General features: G+C 36.3%; 1 protein-coding gene across 3 annotated transcripts in view; it reads left to right on the top strand.

Annotated features, from left to right (window-relative positions):
• LOC110449962 (alpha-mannosidase 2-like) overlaps window positions 1-22,477 on the top strand; it is a 126,225-nt gene that overhangs the window by 46,167 nt on the left and 57,581 nt on the right. For 2 of the 3 annotated variants that reach the window (XM_021497147.1, XM_021497148.1), the window contains exon 2: window positions 14,184-14,284. The gene's annotated coding sequence lies outside the window, so the exon portion shown is untranslated. Of the gene's footprint in view, window positions 1-13,982; window positions 14,006-14,183; window positions 14,285-22,477 lie in introns of those variants that run through there. The other variant, XM_021497149.1, reaches the window with a different exon arrangement.

Here is a 22,477-nt window from a genome sequence, read left to right on the forward strand (position 1 = left end):
TTACAGAGTTATTGCCCTTTGTAATAATATTATTATTGGACCTTGTGAACACGATAACTTGAGTAAATACTAACCGAGTTTGATGAAACTTTGTATGCAGACATATATCAATAAGTTCCTGGACTCTAAATGGGAATTATTCGACAGTAACTTACAGAGTTATTGCCCTTTGTAATAATATTATTATTGGACCTTGTAAACACGATAACTTGAATAAATGTTGACGGAGTTCAATGAAACTTTGTCCGGTAATTATTTGACGGTAACCTGCAGAGTTATTGCCCTTTGTCATTATATTATTATTTGTCCCTGTGATGTTGATTGACATTACACAAGAATAGATGTAAATTCATGTGGTACACCTTTTTTTTCATTCATGACGCATTTTTGCTACTAACAAGGTGCTATTAAAATTTTGTGCCTTATTTAATAAATCATTGATTTACGCTTTTACTTGTTTCTTTTAACCAAGAACAGAAGACATACAGTTACCAAGTTTGTTCAAAACAGACCCCTTGGGTCAAAATTGGAGTCACACCCATTTATTTCAGTTATCTTGTTCACAGGGTCCAACAATAATAGAATTACCAAGGGGAATAACTATGTAAGTTATGGTCAAATTGGTCTGATATTCAAACTCATCCAAGATGTCATTGATACAAAGCTGCATAAAAGTTTTATCAAAATCAGTTCATATTTACTGAATTTATTGTGTTCACAAGGAAAAATTAATGGACGATGCAGCAAGGTCACCCAGACCGACGAAAAGTATTAATTGGCCCCTGGATGACAGTCCTAATTTGAATCAGATGTCAGATGACTGTTAAGGCCCATGGGCCTCTTGTTTATTTTACACCAACATAACAGTCGATTCATTAAAAGTGATAGTCAATTAAATGTGTCCTTTCAATAGCAAGTTTAATCACTAAAGAAATATTGATTAAATGCATGAATTTTATTTATTATGTGTGAATTTCGAATCATAAAATCTGTGTCACAAATTTGCTCCATATATCTTCCGTTATGCAAAAACAATTTGCAAAACATTTATTGGTACGATGTTTGTCTCATTAAATAAATGATAATTTCTTTTACCAAAGAAAAGTTTACATCAGAACTATATCTTTGAATCAATAAATAATATTTTATTTTTTACTTAAAAATAATTTGAAAAAAAGGGAGAGTTTTGTTGTGAAACTTTAACGCACAAATTTACTGAAAGATAAACTGCTACCAATGTGGGGCATATAACGGGAGGGGGATGTTGTCGGTCATTGCTATATCGAACAAAACACCCCTTGTCAAAACGTCTACATTTCTAGTCCAATCCATATCTAGATCAGTCTACACATTTTTAGTATTTTTTCTACTTCTGACACTCGATACGCTTTCTGAATTTCATTTCTAGCCTGAAATTCTCTCACACTGTAAGTGCTATTGAATGTATTTAGTTATCAAGCTGCCACAGAGAATTTAAAGTTTACAGCTGTGTGGGGAGCAGAGCAGAGGAGTACATAAGGTTGATGGGAGCTGAAACTGGTGTCTATTATAACTTAATTTGTTTTATATTGTCAATGGAGTAGGTATAGGAACAGATCGTTGTCTGCTTAAATTTTACAAAAAAAGATTGAAAATTGAACATTGAAGGAAACTTTTAACGGAAGATTGTCATTAACATGATAACCTTCTTTAGTCTCTCTGGTTTTCCTTGGTAATCGTGTTCTGTAAGGCTGACAAATGGGTTCCTCGGATGATGTATCCCACCGTATATACATACAGGTTTATAGACACGAGGTCTCGGATCAATGAAAAGTGTGAACTGGGTGATATGCTGGGAGTAGATATCAATATAGACCCGTACAGTACATTAATGATCTGGTTAGTTAAGGCTATATGCTACCTTATGTTTTGTATCTGTGATTTTTGTTAGAGTTATCACTCTTGGAAAGTATAATTTAACATTGTCTAATAATAATTCAGTTCCTAATAGATATTTTACAGGTTTCTTGGTGTGGAGCACTTTTGGAAGGTTACAGCCTTAAGTCTCAATGCCACAGTATGGTAACATACAACCTTAAGTCTCCATGTCACAGTAAAGTAGCAAACAGCCTTAAGTCTCCATGTCACAGTATGGTAGCATACAACCTTAAGTCTCTATGTCACAGTATGGTAGCAAACATCCTTAAGCCTCCATGTCACAGTAAAGTAGCATACCGCCTTAAATCTCCATGTCACAGTAAGGAAACACACATCCTTTAGTCTATCACAGAAAGGTAGCATTTAAACAAACAAATAGTTATCTCTGATTTGGATAAGTAAAAAGCAAATTAAAACTATACAGTATTCATTCTCACAGTCACATAGTTATATGTCTAACACAAGGAATGAATGAACTCACAGTTTTATCTGGAATAGACGGGTTTTTAATATGCACACTGTTTTTGACCTGATGTTTTATAGTAAGAAGAGATGCATTGTGCCTTAAGTGAAAACTGTTCTCATTTGCAAAAAGCCTCAAAAGCAAAAGGAATATGTGAATATAATATTGCTAGTTGGGATCCAAATTTGAATGCAGATTATCAATATTTTCTCCCTTCTACTTTCATTTCGGGACACAGCTGACATTTTCGTCGTTGAAATGGGACATCATTATTGATCAAATGTCTGTAATATTCATAGCAACAGAAAGGAGACAGGACGGTAATTAGGTCGAATAGGTCAGAAATAGAGTGACTTGCCATTTGTCGTCCATATTACGTCATTTTCTTGTTGGATTCTTTGTTAATTTAATTTTCTGAATTTAATTTTCCTTGCTTTTTTTTCAAAAATTGATGAAATTTGTCACACAACTGGATAACTACCAATCACTTTTATTGTTGATATTAGCACAATTACCCATTTCTTAAAATTCTAATGAATTAATTTGCCAACACAATTTTCACATCAAAATTTAACATTGTGTCTATGGGAATGACTTCAAAGTATAATTTTAATGCTGGGATGAAAATTAATATCTCAATAATAGAACCATAGATAAAAATATAATTCTGTATTACCAGACGAATCAGTGCTTAATTCTCTAACAGATTAAAAGTTTTATCAAAATTGGATGTCAAACAAACTCGCCGCAAATTTCTTTTGAAAAAAGTTAATTAGCATAGAATCTATTGGGGAAGTGATAACGCTAAAGACTTATGTAACGTTTGTAACTTTACACAACAGGAACTGCATGCCGTCGAACTAAAATAGTAACAGTTCATTGGGGAGGTTTCTTTATATCTACATCAGACATGCAAGAGTGTTCACACTATTTCCTAGCAAAAATCAAAATGCATGTTAAACTATTTAGAATCTGTTTATTTAAGACAAACGAGAATAGTGTATTGTAAAATCATAGAAGGGAAAGTACAAATCTCTCTTGCATCTGCTTATGTAGCCCTGCTATCAAGAATAGATTATAAAAAGCATGTTCTAATGATCAAGCTTTGTTTACTATGACACAATAAATATCTACCAGAAACACATTTTAGCTCATTCACCCCTGAAATTTCATAATGAACTATTCCAGTCTTTGAATCGGAAGAGTTCAAATGTGTTCTCAGGGATGAATGAGTTAAATGCTGCTTTGACCCATTTCACAGAGTAGCATTTACTTTTTTGTCACTATTCCGTGTTATATCAGATTTATATATAAACAAATGGCATTAGATAATTCCCCAATCGCCCAGGGAAGCTTGACAACTTTGCCAGAAATTTCTCTGGAGGGCTATATAGACTTGAGCCACTAATATCAATATTGTCCTAGCTGTGTTTGACGGAAGCTTTACCCCTGAACATCTTTACCATCCCTTCAGTCTGTTCTATTGCTTTCAACATGTAGTTAAATGGGGTTTTTCTACAACAAAAATAAACAGCCTTCATTATTTTTCTGACAAGAAACAAGGAAATATTGCATTATTACCTGCTGACAAATTTGTCATTCCCTAGGTTTTGGTGCAGTATGCTCCATGTGATACGGCTGAAGGGAATGTGTGGTGGGGTTGTGTATGAAATGTTTTTGCAGAAATAAATTGGTTTTGGCAGCATGCTATGTTATGCACATCTGTTTGATAGATTATCAAAATGCAGTGCAATGTCAACATTCACACATAGGGACAACAGTCCACGGCTGACTGACACAACAATTTGTTTCTGGTATCGTAAAAACACGCCCCTCCGCCTGAAGTACACACTGACACATGTTTCTATCTACAGCATAAGCTTCCTGTTTACACTTCATACAGCCGATGTTTTTTCATGGACTGAAATTAGAAGAAAAAATATCAAAACTTACAGGAGAATCAACCTAGCTGGCTTTCAGCTTGACTTCAGTCTTTCTCATCCTGTTGGAATTACAACCCTGCACAACTGGATCTAAGATTAAATGTAACGTTTCAAAATGTCTGAAGCTTATATGGTTTATGTATTCACACACAAATAGATTTTAAAGATCATAAAATAAAATTTTAAAAGACATGAGGAAAATGAAAATAGGAGTGTTTTAGGCTTCTAAACCAATCCTGGTTTTTTCCTGTTAAACCCAAAGTTTTTCATTCACATTGGAAAAAACAACAAGGTCTTTTGAAAGTTTATGTACATGTATCTACACCAAGCCTCAGTGTTTTTTTATACAAGTAACATTATTGTACAATTATATACAGGTTTTATTAAGTGATCACATACAGTTATATAAAATATATATGTGACCTTAAGCCTTCACTGAATTATAACAATTACCATTTGTGATCAAATGATGAATTTGCACAGAATGAGACGGTTGACGAATTGAATACAAATCAAAGTCAGTGAAATGTTTTACAGTTTGTACTTGACTAGAACGTTTGAGTCCTCGATTAAGTTATTTTTGAGTTTGGTATCAAATTAATTAAATGAGACCATGTTGGTGCTAACTGTGATATTTTTATCATGAAATTAAATAACAAAATCACTTCCGGTTTGGTCGACATATCAATCAATTAGCAAGAATTGGATTAATTCTCTGATTCAGTCATCATCAGCTCAATTTTAAACATGTTGATATAAACTCAATATTTTGGCAGCAAAATCAATAACTGTTATGATTTTGTTATCCTACAGGATGAGTTTTGTTTCGTTTCTTTATCTGTTGAAGTTTTACAGCAAATGGCAAGTACAGACAAAAGGACAAAGACACCGTTAACTCTAGGGCAAAGAAAATCACACACTTCATTTTCATCATCAATTCATCTTCATCATCATCATCAACATCATACAAAACAAAACAATCATTCATACCCACATTGTACACACCGACACATCCATTCTTACCCTGATACACCAAGGCAGGACTTAATTTTGTAATAGTATTGATATATATATACTATAATTTGCAAACAATAGAAGTTCATGCTAGCTACATGACCAGGGCTCGTATTCATAAAACCGTTCTCATGCTCAAGCATTGATTCTGTGCTCAAACTTACTTTCTCTCAACTCGCTTAAATAAAAGATAAATGACATGGTAAAACAGTGAGGTGTAAACCCTAAAAATGATGTTCTGCCTCAAGCCTCTCCGGAATTCTTCCAACATTGTCAAAATGTGAAGTATTATAGATTTAGCACTGGATCAGGATATTCATATGGGTTTGAGCACAAAATCTGGGGTGGTGACTAGCCAACATAGGCCTTGAACCCACGACCCTTAGTGATAGAGGGCTAGTCACCATAGATGGTAAGACCCCTTAACAACACAGCCACCATGGCCCCAAAATGACAAAGTTTAGATAGAACCGCTAATCAAAGTTATAGCTAAATTGACTTTACTTTGTGATGTTACCGACACAGTACTTTAATTTCTAATGTTATTGACTCTACAATGACAATGAGTCCATCACGGCTGTATTGAAGCCTTTGTTTTAACATAACCATTTCCCACTACTAAAGAGGTATTAAGCTAGACCTAGTGAAACAGAGTATGTTATCCTCAACTCTCAGTGTCAGCATTAATGGTAGAGTGTGACATCTCCATGGCGCTTAAACCGCATCACATTTCATTGATTACAGTATATACTCTATAGTAAATTAATATTCAATTTATCTATGTCATTTATCAACATACACTCCTCTAGGCAAGTGTAGTGGTAGATGATAAAAGCTTGTTTTAATCACAATAAATTCATGACATACTCATTCCTTTGAATTTCATCACCATTTAGTTTTAATTTTAGCTTGCTTTAGAAGACACTGCCTGTAAGCTTTTTCATAGCGATATATATTAGTTCTGCTGACAGATCTGCAACTTCAGAAGCAAGCTTTCACAGTTCTTTTCACAGACTACTGTTATCAGAAACACCTGACCTTTGAAATTGACCTCTGATCTGTGACATGGACTTTTAAAACTGACTTCTGACCTGTGAGCCTGACTTAGATATTGACCTCTGGTTACAAACCCCTGTCATACACCTGTTACATTTGACAGCTAGTTAACTCATTCACCCCTGAAGACACATATGAACTCTTCCAATTCAAAGGTATGAAATTTCAGTGTTGAATGAGTTAAACCGACATTTTTCATAACATGTTTCACTGAAGTGAATTTCTCAATAAATATCCATTGCTAGCAGATAAATGTTGTAAATCTTGAAAATAAGATGTATTTTTTGTATTTTATCGATGGGAACTTTTAAAAAAGGCTTGTCCACGTTGTTACTGTCTTCCTTTATTTTTAGGTCACCTGAGCTTTAGCTCAAGTGACCTATTGCTATCCATTTTCGTCCGTCGTCGTCCGTCGTCCGTTAACATTTTACATTTCAAACTTAAAGTCAAGTTCTGCTGGGCCGATTGAACTGAAAGTTGGTAGGAATGATCGCCTCATGGTCCTGACAAAGTGTTGTTATTTTTCGGGTCGATCAGAAATCCAATATGGCCGCCACGGCCACCATTTTGAAAACCTATTTCAAACTTAAAGTCAAGTTCTGCTGGACCGATTGAACTGAAAGTTGGTAGGAATGATCGCCTCATGGTCCTGACAAAGTGTTGTTATTTTTTGGGTCGATCAGAAATCCAATATGGCCACCACGGCCGCCATTTTGAAAACCTATTTCAAACTTAAAGTCAAGTTCTGCTGGACCGATTGAACTTAAAGTTTGTAGGAATGATCGACTCATGGTCCTGACAAAGTGTTGTTATTTTTCAGGTCAATCATAAATCCAATATGGCCGCCACGGCCACCATTTTGAAAACATATTTCAAACTTAAAGTCAAGTTCTGCTAGGCCGATTGAACTGAAACTTTGTAGGAATGATTGACTCATGGTCCTGACAAAGTGTTGTTATTTTTCAGGTCGATCAGAAATCCAATATGGCCACCACAGCTGCCATTTTGGTAAACTATTTCAAACTTAAAGTAAAGATCTACTTGGCCGATTGAACTGAAACTTTGTAGGAATGATCGAATCATGGTCCTGACAAAGTGTTGTTATTTTTCGGGTCAATCAGAAATACAATTTGGCTGCCATGGCCGCTATTTTGCTACTAAGTTCTAATAGGCCGATCTCACTTAAAATTGGTCTAGGAATGATCAGCTCATGGTCCTGACAAAGTTAAGTTAACATTATACTATTTTTTACTCAAATTGGTACATATTTCAACAACAAAAATAAATACTGTAGACTCAGGTGACCGTTTAGGCCCATGGGCCTCTTGTTAATTGATAGACTTACCTCATCAATACAAATTATCTGTAGATTTTAGAAATCAGACTTATTCATCAAAATCATTCTTAATATATAAGGAACAAACTAAGGATTTCTAATAACTTGAAAAAAAATATTGAAATGCTTAGGGATCCCTGTCCAACTGCAGACAAAACGCTAGATATTTTTTGTGTGCATAGAGTAACCTCCCCCTAAATAAGTTTTGGGATTTTCTTATAGCCTGACCAGGCCTATGTACATTTAACAAACAATGCCCAAATAGCTCATTTGGTTAGAGTAAATTTCACAATCCAAACACTACAGTTGTTCATTAATTAGGGCCCCGTATCGTAGATATGGGTGCCCTATAGTAATCACTCTGTCTGTCTGTCTGTCTGTCCGTCCACAAATTTTGTTCCTGGCTGATAGCTTTGGTATCTATTGACCGATGTACATGAAACTTGGTCAAGATGTTCAGTTTACAAAAATACACATTGAGGTAAAAAGTCAAGGTCAAAGGTCATTGTCATTGGGTTCAAAGGTCAAGGTCAAATTTTACATATTTTCACTGATGAACATTATTTTATGACATTATGAAGCAAAGTTGATCAGAATTAAACAAAGAGTCAACTGACCTAAGGTCAAGGTCATCGGGTCTAAGGTCAAGGTTGAATTTTGTATCTTTTCACTGGTGAACATTTCACTATGACACTTTGAAGCAATGTAGCTCAGAATTAAACAAGTAGTCAATTGACCAAAGGTCAAGGTCACTGGGTCAAAGGTCAAGGTTAATTTTGTACCTTTTCCCTGATGAACATTTTGTTATGACATTATGAAGCAATAATGTTCAGAACTTAACACAGAGTCAACTGACCTTAGATCCAGGTTACAGGGTGTTATGATATTAAGAAGCAAAATTGGTCGGAATTAAAGAATAAGTCAACTGACCAAAGATCAGGGTCACTGGGTCAATGGTCAATGTCATTTGGGTCCTAAGGTCAAAGACAAAGTGGATCTCTGACTTTGACCCTGGCTTTTGATGGAGGAGGTATTTAAGGTGAAATAAAACAAATCAAAGATTACAAATGAGTATTGCACCAGTATTTACATTTCTGTTAGCCAAGCAAATATGGAGGTGGAAGGAAACAAGACTCACATCATAGTACATGTAAAATGTATATTTTGCTTTCTTGTGATTCTTTTTGAAGTCCAAATATCAAACGTCAAGCTCAGCTATATGGGCAGATTGCTTCTTGATGATTATGGGGGATATATTGCCACAAGACGGGGCCCTTACTGACCTGTCAGTGTTCTAGTTTTTTAGGTCACCTGACACAAAGTCTCAAGTGACCTATTGCGATCACCTTTTGTGTGATACTATGAACATTTTGAGCCAGCCCTACCCCCAAGGGTTGTAAGGTGGGGCCCAAAGGAGTGTGCTAAAATTTCTTCATTTTCCTTGTTTAGAATCAGAGGTGCTAGTTTCAAATACTTTTTAGTCTTAAATCTGTATGCTAGATATTGAATAAGGTGGTTTTATTGTTTTTTGTCACTTTGAATAATATTTCTGTTCGTGTCAAAAACAAAATCAACTCTCTGTATAAATATATCAGGTGAACGTTAAGGCCCATGGGCCTCTTGTTATTTTTTTATTTCATCTTTATTATTTGTCATAAAAGGTTCACAAAGTTCGGTTTTCTTTTCAGATATGATAAATCAAATTTATTGTCAATCAAGAAAATTGGTTTCGAACCACATAACCACAGTTTTTTGTAGTGGTACTGTAATTCCTAAGATTTACCAAGACGAGCCTTTTACAAAGCTCTGTGATACTGACCTGACTAATCGCTGACCTTTGACACCGATCTTTGACCTTTTATACTGTCACTGTAACACACACATCTGCTTGTAAACGTGACATTATCCAACAGTTTAATGATTACAGTTTAAACAGTTGTACGGAGCAGTTTTATATGACTGACGCATAATAACAGGTAGGAGGTATCAAAAACTTGGTTAAAAATTACATTTGTACTTTCTGTCAAACAAAACTCGTTCAGCAGTGACAATTCCTGGGAAACTCCGTATCATTACGTTCACCAAATGCAGGGAGTCTATTTATGTATCCCTACAACTCGAACAGTTTTACGCGACTTAAATTACCAATAAATATTGATGGGGAAACCAAAGGATTGTTTCTAGCAGCCGACCAAGCATTTCTTGGGTTTGTTGGTTTACTGCCTGTTTCATTGTCAACACTCTTAGTTGTAAATTCCCAAATAAAATAATTTAATCGTCGATCGTCACTGGAAATAGTCTATTGATTCCTGGTTCCATTGAGGCCTGTGCTTGTAAACGTCTCATGGGGACAACTCTCAAACCCTGTAAGTCTTTTCTTTCATATATAATTCATATTTGTATTCATAATTTGTCCTTTAGTGTGAAAATAATAAGTGGTATTAGTATTGATAGGGGGGCTAATGAGGCTTTAGAAATCTAGTAATGGAACCGGTAAGACGGGTATCTTACGATATCATTTGACCATTTCCATATCCTACCCTTTAGTGAAAAAGATAAGACGGTATTAGAGATATCATGTGACCATTTCCATATCCTACCCTGAAGTGAAAAAGAGAAGACGGTATTAGAGATATCATGTGAACAATTCCATATCCTACTCTGTAATGAAAAGGTAAGACAGGTAACCATTTCAATATCCTACCCCATATCCACCCGAGACCTTCATATCAGCCCAAGGTGCACAGGCCAGAGGGCTAGTAAGGAAATGTTTATATTGTAACCTTTTTATCATATACTACACAAGGTTAATATTTGTATACAGCATCAAAAATATTAGCAGTATGGTCAATCATTGTATACATGTAACTGGTATAAAGTGGCATATGTGTCTGAGATTGGTATACAGTGGTATACTAACTGCTAGGTGTCTGAGATTGGTATTCATTGGTATACTCACTGCTAGATGTCTGATATTGGTATATAGTGGTATACTCACTGCTAGGTGTCAGAGATTGGTATACAGTGGTATACTCACTGCCAGGTGTCTGAGATTGGTATACAGTGGTATCCTCACTGCCAGGTGTCTGAGATTGGTATACAGTGGTATACTAACTGCTAGGTGTCTGAGATTGGTATTTAGTGGTATACTCACTGCTAGATGTCTGAAATTGGTATACAGTGTTATACTCACTGCTACTGAGTAGGTGTCTGAAATTTGTATACATTGGTATACTCACTGTAAGATGTCTGAGATTGGTATACTCACTGCTAGGTGTCTGAGATTGGTATACATTGGTATACTTACTGCTAGATGTCTGAGATTGGTATATAGTGGTATATTCACTGCTAGGTGTCTGAAATTGGTATACATTGGTATTCTCACTGCTAGGTGTCTGAAATTGGTATACATTGGTATACTCACTGTAAGATGTCTGAGATTGGTATACTCACTGCTAGGTGTCTGATATTGGTATATAGTGGTATACTCACTGCTAGGTGTCTGAGATTGGTATTTAGTGGTAAACTCACTGGTAGGTGTCTGAGATTGGTATTTAGTGGTATACTCACTGCTAGATGTCTGATATTGGTATATAGTGGTATACTCATTGCTAGATGTCTGAAATTGGTATATAGTGGTATACTCACTGCTAGGTGTCTGATATTGGTATATGGTGGTAATCTCACTGCTAGGTGTCTGATATTTGTATATAGTGGTATACTTACTGCTAGGTGTCTGATATTGGTATATGGTGGTAATCTCACTGCTAGGTGTCTGATATTGGTATATGGTGATATTCTCACTGCTAGGTGTCTGATATTGGTATATAGTGGTATACTCAGTGCTAGGTGTCTGAGATTGGTATGTAGTGGTATACTCACTGCTAGGTGCCTGAGATTGGTATATAGTGGTATACTCATTGCTAGATGTCTGAAATTGGTATATAGTGGTATACTCACTGCTAGGTGTTTGAGATTGGTATTTAGTGGTATACTTACTGCTAGGTGTCTGATATTGGTATATGGTGGTATTCTCACTGCTAGGTGTCTGATATTGGTATATAGTGGTATACTTACTGCTAGGTGTCTGAGATTGGTATACGGTGTTATACTCACTGCTAGGTGTCTGATATTGGTATATGGTGGTATTCTCACTGCTAGGTGTCTGAAATTGGTATACAGTGGTATACTCACTGCTACTGAGTAGGTGTCTGAGATTGGTATATATTGGTATATTTACTGAAAGCTGTCTGAGATTGGTTTATAGTGGTAAACTCACTGCTAGGTGTCTGAGATTGGTATATAGTGGTATACTCACTGCTAGGTGTCTGAGATTGGTATTCATTGGTATACTCACTGCTAGATGTCTGAGATTGGTATATAATGGTAAACTCACTGGTAGATGTCTAAGATTGGTATATAGTGGTATACTCACTGCTAGGTGTCTGAGATTGGTATATAGTGGTATACTCACAGCTAGATGTCTGAGATTGGTATATAGTGGTAAACTCACTGGTAGATGTCTAAGATTGGTATATAGTGGTATACTCACTGCTAGGGGTCTGAGATTGGTATACGGTGTTATACTCACTGCTAGGAGTCTGATATTGATATATAGTGGTATACTCACTGCCAGGTATTTGAGATTGGTATTTAGTGGTATACTCACTGCTAGGGGTCTGAGATTGGTATATAGTGGTATACTCACTGCTAGGGGTCTGAGATTGGTATATAGTGGTATACTCACTGCTAGGTATTTGAGATTGGTATTTAGTGGTATACTCACTGCTAGGTGTCTGAGATTGGTATTTAGCTGTATGGATTTCCATGACAATGGTATATAATAGTACATATGTTATGGTGTTATATATGTCTATTAGAATTGTATATTGTGATAAAGGTATCCATGAAAATGGTATATAGTGGTTTATGTGCCTGTGGTTATTGTATTAAGTGGTATGTGTGTCTGTGAGATTGGTATTTAGTGGTAAAGGTGTCCATGGTAATTGTAATTATTTGTATAGGTGTCTGTGGTTATTGTATATAGTGGTATAGGTGTGGACAGTTGTATGAGGAATAGTATTAATATTGCATGTTCAGTGATTTTTTGGTATGCAGTCTATGTAAACCTGCCTCATGGATCACTCCATTCTCGGGCATCTTCATATATATTTAATACAGGACTGTTGTATCCTCAGTCTATCCAGTGCTGATTTGTAATCTGTGATACCGATGAAATCAATGTGGGATTTACACTGATGCAACAATAGCGCTGGGCCTGTTGTCTTCCCCTTCACAGCAGATACACGTCCCACACAGCAGAGGCACCACCAGTGACTGCTGGGATACCCACAGCTGGACAGAGAGATTACCCTAGTGACAAGAAAGGTTGTCATAGTGACCAGAAAGGTTTCCATAGTGAAAAGAAATATTTCCACAGTGACATTATATTAGTTTCCATAGAAACCAATATTTACATAGTGACAAGTGAGATTATTATTGTGACAGTTTGGATTGTGATAGTGTGACTAGAGGGTTATAACTAGCTGCAGAACGATTACCTCAGTCAGGAAGAATATATTTACTTACAGTATTTATATCCACAGAAACAGGAGAGATATCCATTGTTACAAAAGAGATATCCACAGAAAGATAAGAGATATCCTTAGTTACAGAGATATCCTTAGTTACAGAGATATCCTTAGTTACAGAAGAGATATATTTGGTTACACAAGAGAGAAATCTATGGTTATGGAAGAGAGATCCTTACAGCAATGATAGATCTGAGGTAAACGTAAAACCTACAATAATTGATGGCCTATCCATGTAGATGATGGATTCATACCCTTTTGTGACAGGAAAGCTTTGTTGATAGTCTGTAAGGAACTTTACTGGCAGCAGGCTGTGTGGCACTTAAAGTGACAGGAAAAAGGCTGTTACTGAAAGGTAGGGTACCATCGAGACCATTAAAGTTACATCTTTATTGACAACAGAAATACTGATACAGACCACAGTGAAATAAATACTGGCCGATACCCTGAGAATTATATACACTGACTGTATACACCAATAGTTCACTGGACTAATACCCTTGCTAACAATACCTACTCAGGGACTGAAGTGTAAGGGTCACAGGACACCCATAGTTATTTGAGGTATAACCCTTTTTTTCTGGAATGAGACCCATAGAGCTCTATGGATGTCCCCAGCAACAGTGCACAGTACAGGCCCGTAGTGGCATTCAGCAGCGCTAGGACACGATGTTGTATAACAGAGGTATAATGTGTATTTCATGCCAGCTGGCCTGCTGTGTCACAGCGAGGCACTCTGTGTGTGAGAGTGGGATAACAGATACAGTGCAGGAATAGTATTCTATGCTTTCTGGAGACTCAATTAACTCATTAAAACATTCAGAAATCAATTTTATAATAAAAGTTTTGTCTTGACTCGACAGATACCGATGGAAATGGTCTGTGAATTTACCTGTGGATTGTGATTGGCTGCTGACGGTTCCTCTACTGGCCACATGTTGACATGGCAACGCAATTCTAACAGGTAAGTTGTTCTTCGTTTTTTAGAGGAAAAAAATAGTTTTTGTGTTAATGAGAATTTGTCTGTATGACGTGGTGGAGACAAGGAGAGAGGAAAGTGGGTTCATTGATAGTATACACTATTCAATGGTCCAGCAAATAGGTGTTTGGTTTCCATGACAAAATATTACAGAGATAGCCGCAGGAGCTCTTTACTAATTCATGGTCTTTAAAAGCTTTCTCTGCCTGGCCAGTGAGACAATTGTTTGAGCTCCATCTGCTTTAGTCTTGATCGCCCAACCACAATCTTGTTGGTATTGTAGGTAGAAAGGGGAACTTGTTAAAAGCTGTCCTTTATAGACAGGTGCCCTTATAAACAGGTACCTTTTAAAAACTGAAGCCCTTTATAGACAGGTGTACCTTATAGACATGTCCTTTAATTTGTAGATAGGTATACTGTAAAGACAAGTGTATTTTATTGACAGGGGCCCTCATAAACAGGTACAGGTATACTTTATAGACAGATGTCCTTTGTAGACAGGTGTACTTTATAAACATGTGTCCTTATAGAAAATTGGCCTTTCCTTGGTAGACAGATGTCCTTTGTAGACAGGTGTAATTTATAGACATGTGTCCTTATAGAAAATTGGCCTTTCCTTGGTAGACAGATGTCCTTTGTAGACAGGTGTAATTTATAGACATGTGCCCTTATAGAAAATTGTCCTTTCCTTTATAGACATATGTCCTTTGTAGACAGATGTACTTCATAAACATGTGTCCTTATAGAAAATTGTCCTTTCCTTTATAGACAGATGTTCTTTGTAGACAGGTGTACTTTAAAGACATGTGTCCTTATAGAAAATTGTCCTTTCCTTTATAGACAGATGCTCTTTGTAGACAGGGGTACTTTATAGACATGTGTCCTTATAGAGAATTGTCCTTTCCTTTATACACAGATGTTCTTTGTAGACAGGTGTACTTAACAGACATGTGTCCTTATAGAAAATCGTCCTTTCCTTTATAGACAGATGTTCTTTGTAGACAGGTGTACTTTATAAACATGTGTCCTTATAGAAAATTGTCCTTTCCTTTATAGAGAGATGTCCTTTGTAGACAGGTGTACTTTATAGACATGTGTCCTTGTAGAAAATTGTCCTTTCCTTTATAGACAGATGTCCTCTGTAGACAGGTGTACTTAATAGACATGTGTCCTTATAGAAAATTGTCCTTTCCTTTATAGACAGATGTCCTTTGTAGACAGGTGTACTTTATAAACATGTGTCCTTATAGAAAGAAGTCATATAAAGACAGGTGTCCTTTGTAGACAGGTATATTTTATGATCATGTGCCCTGATATAAAGATGTCCTTTATAGACAGGTGTCCTTTGTAGACATCTATACTTTTTAAACATATGCCCTTATAGACATGTGTCCTTTATAGACAGGTGTCCTTTATAGCCAGGTATCCTTTATAGACAGGTATCCTTTATAAACAGTTGTCCTTTGTAAACAGGTGCCCTTTATTGACAGTTGCCCTTTATAGACAGATACTCTTTAGAGAGATTTCCATTATTGACAGGTGCCATTAACAGGCAGATATTTACATCCTTTATATATATAAGCATTATTTATACAATATTTGTTTAGACAGATGTCCTTATATAAAGGACACCTGTATAGAAAGGTGTTCTTTATAGATAGGTGTCCTTTATAGACATGTGTCCTTTGTAAATTGTTGTCCTTTATAGGAAGATATTCTTTAAAGACAGGTGTCCTTTATAGTAAGATGTTCTTTTTAGTAAGGTGCTCTTTACAGACAAGTGTTCCTTAAGTTGTTATTTAAGTGACATCTGTTATATTCCGATATCTATATACAGGTGTTCAATTTTGAAACAAGTTATATCATTTTATGATAATCATGCTTGTTGGCCCGATGAAAATGTGCTTGTTGGCCCGATGAAAAAGTGCTTGCTGAAATGTGCATGCTCCTATCTTCTGCGACACCTGACAACCAATGTTCGTTAAGTACAGGTGTCTATTATAAATAAATGTTTATTATACACAGGTATTGTTAGTAATGTAATCAAATTTTCTTTATTACCTTTGTTAATTATCTGACCTGTTTTATAATGTTTTCCATTATATAAATATTTGTATACTTATGTGATCGTTTTTGAAGATTTTTGTTTTTTTACCTTGCTCCTACATTGTCACAATGTGCTTATAGATTTTTGATTGTTGTGAGATTGTAGAACGGAGTTACAGCCCCGGGACATCAAGCGTTCATTACTTAGCTCAAAGTGATCCCTGTATAACCTTAATGGTCTCATGCATCTTTCAAAGCCACACTTATAATAAAACAAGCTGCTCACAGACTGATGTAGCACTATGTTAAAAAAATCTTCATGCATTTTGTAGGACAGAAATTGTATAGACAAAAAGACTCATTTATAATACAGAAACAACTCTGTAGCATAGTCAGAAGACGGCCATGCAGGTGAAATCTTCACTTGTTCACTTTAACAAGATTTCATAGAAAATAAGGTTTTGCCTTAAGTTTTCTCCGGGCAATTTAGCAAGACCTGTAAATATATCAGTGTTCCTTTTGTCGATTCCTATCTTCCAGCTTAGAGCTCCCCGCAAATAGATCAAGAGTGATGTCAGATCAGCTAGGTCTTTTGTGTTTTCACGGAATCGAGAGTTACCGAATCTGATAGTTTCTAATCACTTACCACCGTTTTGCACATCTGTGCCCAAGATCATTACAATATATGTCTGTATACAAACACTAATGGGTTGTGAGTGTACAACACAGGTAGTTAAGTAATGGAGAGAGTTTTGACCAGTCTGAGTTCTGTAGCTATCTCAGGTCCCTGCATTAGATGTACTGTAGTTTTCCAATAATATAGACTCTTAGATAAGGTTGTCATGAATTACAGGGAATGAAATTAAAGTTCAAACATAGAAAACCAAATTAATGTAAAAGATAGGTCGCAATTAGCGAGATAAGATGGGGGAACACCTGCTATGGAGGGATGAAGGTCTGGACAGAAACTCTCCTCCATCCAGTTAGAGTGCTCAGCCAAATAGATGGTAGATATGACCAGTCTGGACCAGCAGGCACAACAGTAATTATATATGTACCAAATCTATCTCTCAGAAAACTGTTTATTGTGTACCAAATCTATCTCTCAGAAAACTGTTTATTGTGTACCACATTTATCTCAGAAAACTGTTTATTGTGTACCACATTTATCTCTCAGGAAACTGTTTATTGTGTACCACATTTATCTCAGAAAACTGTTTATTGTGTACCAAATCTATCTCTCAGAAAACTGTTTATTGTGTACCACATTTATCTCTCAGAAAACTGTTTATTGTGTACCACATTTATCTCTCAGAAAACTGTTTATTGTGTACCACATTTATCTCTCAGAAAACTGTTTATTGTGTACCACATTTATCTCTCAGAAAACTGTTTATTGTGTACCACATTTATCTCTCAGAAAACTGTTTATTGTGTACCACATTTATCTCTCAGAAAACTGTTTATTGTGTACCACATTTATCTCTCAGAAAACTGTTTATTGTGTACCACATTTATCTCTCAGAAAACTGTTTATTGTGTACCACATTTATCTCTCAGAAAACTGTTTATTGTGTACCACATTTATCTCTCAGAAAACTGTTTATTGTGTACCACATTTATCTCTCAGAAAACTGTTTATTGTGTACCAAATCTACCTCTCAGGAAACTGTTTATTGTGTACCACATTTATCTCAGAAAACAGTCTGTTGTTTGAGTACAAACTATATCTCAGAAAACAGTCTTATTTGAACATAATATATGTTAAAAAAGTCTTATGTATGCAAAAGTTTATTTTAAAAAAACAGTCTTATATATCAACAAAATATATTTGAAAAAATATGCAAGAAAAAAGTTTTATATCAACAAAATACACCCGATTTTTTTTAAATGTGTTTCCAGAGGTACAATCAGAAAAACAATTTTATATATAATATAGATGTATGTAGTAAATGTTTCCCCGAAAACTGTCAGTCTAATATGTATCTTAGTGTATCTCGGACAGTAGTCTAATATGTACCTAGTGTATCTCAGACAGTAGTCTGATATGTACCTAGTATATCTCAGGCAGCAGTCTGATAGGTACCTAGTGTATCTCAGACAGTAGTCTGATATGTACCTAGTATATCGCAGGCAGCAGTCTGATATGTACCTAGTGTATCTCAGGCAGCAGTCTGATATGTAGCTAGTGTATCTCAGGCAGCAGTCTGATATGTCCCTAGTGTATCTCAGACAGTAATCTGATATGTACCTAGTGTATCTCAGGCAGTAATCTGATATGTACCTAGTGTATCTCAGGCAGCAGTCCGATATGTACCTAGTGTATCTCAGACAATAGTCTGATATGTACCTAGAGTATCTCAGACAGAAGTCTAATATGTACCTAGTGTATTTCAGGCAGCAGTCTGATATGTACCTAGTGTATCTCAGGCAGCAGTCCGATATGTACCTAGTGTATCTCAGACAATAGTCTGATATATACCTAGTGTATCTCAGACAATAGTCTGATATGTACCTAGAGTATCTCAGACAGAAGTCTAATATGTACCTAGTGTATTTCAGGCAGCAGTCTGATATGTACCTAGTGTATCTCAGACGGTAGTCTGATATGTACCTAGTGTATCTCAGGCAGTAATCTGATATGTACCTAGTGTATCTCAGACAATAGTCTGATATGTACCTAGTGTATCTCAGACGGTAGTCTGATATGTACCTAGTGTATCTCAGACAGTAATCTGATATGTACCTAGTGTATCTCAGGCAGCAGTCTGATATGTACCTAGTGTATCTCAGACAATAGTCTGATATGTACCTAGTGTATCTCAGACAGTATTCTAATATTTACCTAGTGTATCTCAGACACTAGTCTGATATTTACCTAGTGTACCTCAGACAGTAATCTGATATTTACCCAGTGTATCACAGACAGTAATCTGATATTTACCTAGTGTATCTCAGACAGTAGTCTGATATGTCAGACAACAGTCTGATATGTACCTAGTGTATCTCGGACACTAGTCTGATATGTACCTATTGTTTCTCGGACAGCTATTTTTAAATAGATGACTTCATTTTCTATAGAATTAGAAGGAGTTAATTTTATTGTTTAATAAATTTCATGGTGACTTTACCCTCAGTGTCAAAGGTCAGATAAATGGTATGTGACATACTGACCTGAACAGATCAGAGGTTTTTGACTTGTGAATATCCTTGGGCAAAGCTGGGCAAAGACTTCATAACTCTACTCACCCAAAGGAATTGATGCTCACCAAAGATTTAAATGTTTTTTTATTACAAATGGAATAAAGTGATTGATGTCTTTGCATGATTCTCTAGAGATTGAAATACATATCCAACTGTTATTTTAGTCTTCCTCATCCTTTCCCCCTTCATCCTATCGCCTCTCACTAACTTCTGTTAATTGCTCCGAGTCCCAGCACTGTTTACTGATAAGTTCCCAATGCCCCAGCTAGCTAGTACTAATTAAATTGTCTTATAAAAATGCTAATAATGTTGATTTAAAAAAAAGTATTCCTACATATACCAAGAATGATTAAGATTGTGCAAAGAATTTCTATTGTGATTGTGTTTTCATTTTTGCCTTATGTTAATTTAGAAATAATTAAATTGAGAAGACTTTATATATTGCTGTAGTAATTACTGAAATAGTATAAAAAAAAATGTGAAAAATGAGTATATTTTTGCCGATTTTCCAATAGAAACAAGATCGTTAACATACTTACTTTTGTTCACACACAAAATATTCAGGCATTGATGGTTTGTGATATTTAGGCACAAACACTTTTTCGATAATGTGAAACTTTTTTCTTGTCAGATCATCTGGTCTTTGTTTGTCAATATTCTTGATGATTTAATGCATTTTCGATGCATCATCAGAAACTGATCTGTTAATTTCGTTTTCATGGATGACCAAGCAGTTACAGGGGCCAGATTCATGTCACATCTTCCATGTCACAAATTTCATGTCACATAGACCATTCATGTCACACCTTTCATGTCACACATACCTTTCATGTCACACCTTTCATGTCACACATACCTTTCATATCACACCTTTCATGTCACACCTTTCATGTCACAAATACCTTTCATGTCACACCTTTCATGTCACAAATACCTTTCATGTCACACATACCTTTCATGTCACACCTTTCCTGTCAAACCTTTCATGTCATACCTTTCATGTCACACCTTTTATGTCACACAAACCTTTCATGTCACACCTTTCATGTCATACCTTTCATGTCACACTTTTCATGTCACATAAACCTTTCATGTCACACAAACCTTCCATGTCACACCTTTCATGTCACACCATTCATGACACACAAACCTTTCATGTCACACCTTTCATGTCACACCTTTCATGTCACACCTTTCATATCACACAAACCTTCCATGTCACACCTTTCATGTCATACAAACCTTTCATGTCACACAAACCTTTCATGTCAAATCTTTCATGTCACACAAACCTTTCATGTCACACCTTTCATGTCACACAAACCTTTTATGTCAAATCTTTCATATCACGCAAACCTTTCATGTCACACCTTTCATGTCACACAGACCTTTCATGTCACACCTTTCATGTCACACCTTTCATGTCACACAAACCTTTCATGTCAAACCTTTCATATCACACAAACCTTTCATGTCACACCTTTCATATCACACAAACCTTTCATTTCAAACCTTTCATATCTCACAAACCTTTCATGTCACACCTTTCATGTCACATCTTTCATGTCACACCTTTCATGTCACACCTTTCATGTCATACCTTTCATGTCACACACACCTTTTATGTCACACCTTTTATGTCACACCTTTCATATCACACAGACCTTTCATGTTACACCTTTCATGTCACACCTTTCATGTCACATCTTTCATGTCACACATTTCATGTCACACCTTTCATGTCACACACACCTTTCATGTCACACCTTTCATGTCACACCTTTCATGTCACACACACCTTTTACATCACACCTTTCATGTCACATCTTTCATGTCACACACCCTACACCTTTCATGTCACACCTTTCATGTCACACACACCTTTTATGTCACACCTTTCATGTCACACACACCTTTTATGTCACACCTTTCATGACACACACACCTTTCATGTCACACCTTTCATGTCACCCACACCTTTCATGTCACACACACCTTTCATGTCACACACACCTTTCATGTCACACACACCTTTCATGTCACACACCCTACACCTTTCATGTCACACACCTTTCATGTCACACAAACATTTCATGTCACACCTTTTATGTCACACCTTTCATATCACACAGACCTTTCATGTCACATCTTTCATGCCACACACACCTTTCATATCACACCTATCATGTCACACAAACCTTTCATGTCACATTCCATGTCGCACCATTCATGTCATACAAACATTCCGTGTCACACCATATTTGTCACACTCTCCTTATCGCACACAATTTTCCATGTCACAAACACCCTCCCTGTCAAAGATTCTCCATGTTGCACACATCTTCTGACCGCACCCCTATTCCCGTGGGACCTTTCTATCATACATATTTCTTCAACAAGTCACTTGCCCGTTGTTGAATCCATACTGACAGCGAGTCGGGATCAAGAGCAGAATAAATCTTCCTTTTTAAGACAAGCCGAACTGGCCATGAAACTTTGATAAGTTTTGGAAGCAGGAAACCTGGTGTCATATATTTTTGATCAATGGCTGCAAAGACGAGCTACTGCTCATGAGTTGCCAGCGAGTTGTTGAATTGTAGTAATTTTCTGCCATAGGATCGACTAATAATATCCAGGATATGTAATACCGGAAGGAATACACCTCAAGAAATCAATAGCCTGTTCTCTGGCCTTTTATTAATTACGTTTGTCAATATCTCTATTGTTCTGGCCATTCTGTGGAGGAGAGAAGCTCTGTAATTATTTTCATACCCCCAAACACAACAGCCTGATGAACATCATACATACTCGGTAGATATACTAGACAGAGCCTGCTGATTGGCTGAGACATGTGACTCATAACTCTTCCGATAAGGTCGCTGTCTGTCACCCCAGGCACCTTACATGGCCGACACCCCAAGGTATACA

Source organism: Mizuhopecten yessoensis, unplaced genomic scaffold (genome assembly GCF_002113885.1).
Source record: "Mizuhopecten yessoensis strain PY_sf001 unplaced genomic scaffold, ASM211388v2 scaffold4849, whole genome shotgun sequence".
NCBI lineage: Eukaryota > Metazoa > Mollusca > Bivalvia > Pectinida > Pectinidae > Mizuhopecten > Mizuhopecten yessoensis.